The following is a 5345-nucleotide window of genomic DNA, read 5'->3' on the forward strand; positions in this document are numbered from 1 at the left end:
CAACATCCACCAACTTCCAGGGAGTTGGCACGGCCCATGCCTGTGGTGGCACGGCCGTGCCATGGTCCCAGACCCTCTTTTACCATTTTTTTTCACTTTTCTTCTTCTTCCTTCATTCTCAAACACAAACTTCCCTCATCCTTCAACTTCTCTCTTTAAACCTCCATAACATCAACCTTTAAACCTCCATATCTATCTCCATTCATCATTCCAAACATTTACCACCAATCAAAACCAACATTCATCCGTCCAAACACCAAATTCTACACCATTAAAACTTAACCCAAAAACCAAAAAAATTCTTCACCAATCTCCATCATTAAACTCATCAACCTCACTTAAACCCCAACCCATCACTAAATCAACCTTACCAAACCCTAACCTTCCCTAAAACCCAAACCAAGTCAATTAGGTCAATGGCATCAAAAATGAAAGGCAAGGATATTGAAAGCTCTAGAAGTGGTGGAAAGAAAAAGAAGCAACAGTCAAGAACCATGGCATTAATTTTAAAGATGACAAGCAAAGGAGTAGGTATAAAGCTCTTATCTCTCAATCTATTTATGCTTGTAGATACCCTGATAATAATGCTATGGATAGACTACGAAAGAGGTAGGAATGATGAGGATCGATGAGCTGTTTATGTTGTGGACTTTGCTTTATAACCATCCTATTAACATTTGCTATTATTTGCTTGATTATCTTGTTTCAATTACTAAAAAGAAACCAGATGATAAGAGTGATATAATGGTAGGTGGAATCATCACTTTCATTGTTAAAAAAATTTGAGGTAAATGCGAACGAAGGGATAAACAGGATTGAGGGAAACTCTTAATTTAACCCTCACTACCATGTATTTTTTAGAATCCATGGCCCTTCTAATAATTACCAATATGAGTGGAGAGTCAATAATGCTAATTTCTTGATTATTCTACCTAATTCAGATATTACTAATCCGGAGGTGGTAGAAAACTTGGTTTATGTTGGCACTAACCCACAGGTACACAATTATGGTGATGATGGTGGTGATGAAGAGGAAGTAGGTGCAAACTTGCACCATTAACAAGAAGCCGGTGGAAACTATAATGATGAACGGTGGGCATGGATGCAAACCGAAGTTCAAAGAACATGCACCGAGCAACAAAGACAAGGTGTTGAAATGATCAGGCTAAGAAACGATGTCCTAAGGGGCAATCAAAATAAATGAATAAAACAATCAAATGTTCCGATACATGATGCAACACCTTCACCTCCAAGGTCCACCTTATGGACTTCAATAAAATTGTGAGCTCTCCTCTTCCTCTACTCTTCTCTACTTTTCTTCTTTCTTCATCATCTTCTTCTTCTTTTTCTTCTTCTTCTTTTAAATCATTGAGGACAATGCTTCTCATATGATAATATTGTTTTGTGCTACCATGTTTATGCCTTTTGCTTGAGGACAAGCAAAGATTCAAGTATGGGGGAGTTTGATGAGTCATTTATTAACTATTTTAATATGTTATTTAGTTTTGTTTTAATTAGATTTAAGTTTATTTTATTTTAATATTATTTCCTTTTTGAGCTATTTTACTACAATTGCATATTGTTATATTTCAGAAATGAATATTTGATGGATTGAGTCTTGGAGCAAAAGAAAGGGATTTGGAGCTAATTCGGTACGAAAATACGAAGATTTGGAGACAAAATATGTCTCCCCCAAAGTCAGAAGATTGGCACGACCCGTGCTAGCATTGGCACGGCCCGTGCTAGCATTGGCACGGCCGTGCCACCCTCCAGAGTCACTTTTGCTGCTTTTGCTTAGATTTTAAGCTACTCTATTTTAGCCCACAGTTTCTTGTGGAACATTCTAGTAATGTAATTGCTTAGATTTTAAGTCGAATGTATGCTATAAATAGAGTAGTTAGCCATCACAAATATTCATCTTTTCTTGGAATTCAATATCTGACAATTGTCTTTCTAATAAAAGTTCTTTTCTTTTCCTTTACTTTCTTGTTATTTACTTTTATGCTTTCTCTCTTCTTCTCCATGTCTACGATGAACATTAGTGAGTAGACTTCTCTTGTCTTGGGATTGTTGGATAAGTCTAAATGACATAATCCTAATCAAACCAAGCTCTTAAACCTTAATCTTATGTAAGCCTAATTTCTAATCTAAATTCACCGGTTTAACATGAATTAACCATCATCAAACTGTGGAAACGAAAGTGGAGGGTTTGATAATTGTTAATTCATCATCTCAAATATCAATTCATAAAACGAAAGTGGAGTTTTGATATTCGAACAAGTGAATTTAGACAAAGATTGTAAAGGCAGCGAAATGGTCTTTACAATCTTTGAGACATATAGTTTCGAACATCAAGGATTCTAAATTGTGATCAAGTCAGCGAAATAGGCTTGGTTGCACCTTAGGACCAAAATCTAATAGTAATCAAGTCAGCGAAATAGGCTTGGTTGCTAGAGGAACAAAAGAGAAACTGTCTTTAGAAGTTAGGTCTAACATAAGGTTATAAGTTTAATAGTTTGGGTTGTGAAGGACTTGTCTATTAGATGAACCAATAATCTAAAGGCTTTTATCTTTCCTTTTATTTTCTTTTAAAATCCAACTTTTTATCTAAAACTCTTTCATCTAATCATTATTAAAAGTTACTTGAATTCATAACTCCCTGTCGGAACGATACTCTTTTATTACTACACCGGTAGAACCGTGTACTTGCGGTTTTATCTCATCAGGTCTTAACATAGCAACCCACCCTAATCGTCCTAGAAGATCGAACACATCGTCTCTAAGGCCTAGTCTAATCAAGTCATAATTATCAGGGTACCTGCAAGGATGTAAAGGTTTAGAGATGAGATTTTTATACCTATCCCTTTACTTGTTGTCCTTGAAGATGAGTTTTTTATACCTGCAAGGATGTAAAGGTTTAGAGATGAGATTTTTATAATTATCAGGGTACTTGCTTCTTTGGGGGAGGTCCTCTTAAAGATGTTGAAACTTTTTTTCCACTTCTTTTGGAAGCCATTGCCTTGACCTTGGTTGGACTTGGTGTGGTTTTGGTTAAGGTTGGGTTTAGTGAATGTTTTCGGTGGAAGAGGTCGGTTTAGTGATGGGGAGAAGGTTTAAGTCTGTTTTAGGGGTTGGGTTTTGGAAATTGGTGATGAATTTTTGGGTTTTAGGTGAGGTTAAAGGGGGCTACGAATTTGGATGATTTTTGGATTGAGTGGATGAAAGTTGTTTTTGAATGAAGGGTTGTGGTTGGAATGGTTTTTGTGATTTGGTGATTTGGTGAAGTTTTAATGGAGATATGAAGGTTTGAGGTTTTGTGGTTATGGAGGTTTTAGAGAGAAGATGGAAGGATGAGAGATGTTTGGTTTGGTGAATGAGGGAAGAAGAAGATGAAAAATGAGGTTTAACCTTACCTTGGGTCGGGCGCGGCCGTGCTGAGGTATATCCCTTCTATTTTAACGGGGATGTCCTCAACATATCCGACAGGTTGGATATTAGAACGATCGGCTAACTTCAATGTTGTTTCGGTAGGTTTCAACTCTCATATTCCCATCCTTTTCAAGAGAGATAAGGGCAACAAACTAACACTAGCACCTAAATCACATAAGGCTCGGTTTAAGGTTTCACTCCCTATCATACAAGGGATGGCAAAACTACCTGGATCTCTAAGCTTTGGAGGTGGCTTCTTGATGATTGCACTACTTTCTCTTGTCAAAGCTATTGTCTCATTGTGCTCTATAGCCTTTTTCTTTGAAAAAATTTCTTTTAAAAACTTGGCATATAGAGGCATACGAGACAAAGCTTCAGCAAAGGGAATCTTAATGCAAATATTTTTAAGAATGTTTAAGAATTTATTGAATTGAGCCTCCAAGTTAAACTTAACAAGCCTCAAGGGGGAAAGGGCTTTGTTCTTGTCAAGTGGTTTCTCACTCTCTATCACATCTTTGTCACCTAGAAGCTTAACACTCTCTCCGTTAGCACTCTTGGCCTTAGCAACGATCTCTTCTAACTTACTACCCCCAAGAGAAATAGCATTGACATGAGCTTTGGGTTTGTTTCGGTTTGACCGGGAAAGACTCCCGGTGTTTGAGAAGAGGTGGCCACTTGTTGGACCACTTGGGAGATTTGGGTCTCAAGCATTTTGGTGTGTGTGGCTATAGAATCTACCTTGATATTGAGTTTGGAGAGAGAGTCGTTCAGAAATCCCGTTTGGTTTTTGAGCTCTTGAAGTTGTTTATTTTGATTCATCATACAATTTTCTAACAAAATTTCCAAACTTGATTTCTGAGCCACTCTCTAGTTGTTTGTATAGCCTGGTGGTGCTGCTTGTCCATAGGAACCTTGAGGATTTTTATAAAATTTTTGGTTAGGTCTAGTTCCTTGGTTGTATTGAGCGTAGTTCATTTGTTGAATACCATTGGCAGCACTACCTAACTGACAATCAACACCTATATGACCAAAAACACCACAAATTTCACAAGAAGGAGATATAGTAGAAGGTGTGACAGCATTAACATTAAGTTTTTCAAATTTTTGAGTTAAGGCATCAACCTTAGCAGCAAGGTGATCATAATCAGAGACCTCGTAAATACCTGCCTCCTTTTTGGAGGGTGTAGAGGCGGTGATGGCTCTTTCGTTGGTCCATTGGTAGTGATTCTGAGCCATGTCTTCAATCAATGCGTAAGCCTCCGTATAGTTCTTGTTCATGAAGGCTCCACCTGCAGCTGCATCAACAGACATCTTAGTGGTATATGTTAGGCCATTATAAAAAGTGTGGACTATGAGCAACTTTTCTAAACCATGGTGGGGACAAAGTCTAAGCATTTCCTTGAAACGCTCCCACGCATCATATAGAGACTCCCCATCTTTTTGGTTAAACCGCGTAATTTGATCTCTTAGTTTAACGGTTTAGATGGGGGAAAGAATCGGGCAAGGAATGCTCGCCTCATTTGATCCCATGAAGTGATGGAACCAACTTCTAGGGAATGGAACCAAACGCTAGCTCTATCCCTTAAAGAAAAGGGAAAGAGATGAAGTCTTATGGCTTCTTGGTTCTCTTTTATGGTGCCACTAAGTCTTAAGAAGGAAGAAACATGGAGATTTGGATCTTCAGTGGGTGATCCAGAAAATTGATTTTGCTGCACCAAATTGAGTAGTGCAGGCTTGATCTCGAAGTTGTTACCCTCAACCGTCGGGTACATGATAATAGCTTGTGGCTCTTCCGTTGAAGGAGTAGCATACTCTTTGAGAGTACGTTCAGCCATAGCAATATTATTTTGTGCCTCTCTCTTTTTCTTATGCAAATATCTTTCAATCTCAGGAATAAATTCTCCGAGACTTTTACT

The 5345-nt window shown here is 37.9% G+C and overlaps 1 non-coding gene across 1 annotated transcript; it reads left to right on the forward strand.

Moving 5' to 3' along the window:
* The first annotated feature begins 4795 nt into the window (after nucleotides 1-4795).
* LOC120577221 (small nucleolar RNA R71) lies at nucleotides 4796-4902 on the forward strand. The gene has a single exon (XR_005643296.1). It is a non-coding gene; the product is annotated as a small nucleolar RNA R71 (small nucleolar RNA).
* Nucleotides 4903-5345: the final 443 nt, after the last annotated feature.

Source organism: Medicago truncatula, chromosome 7 (assembly GCF_003473485.1).
Source record: "Medicago truncatula cultivar Jemalong A17 chromosome 7, MtrunA17r5.0-ANR, whole genome shotgun sequence".
Lineage (NCBI taxonomy): Eukaryota > Viridiplantae > Streptophyta > Magnoliopsida > Fabales > Fabaceae > Medicago > Medicago truncatula.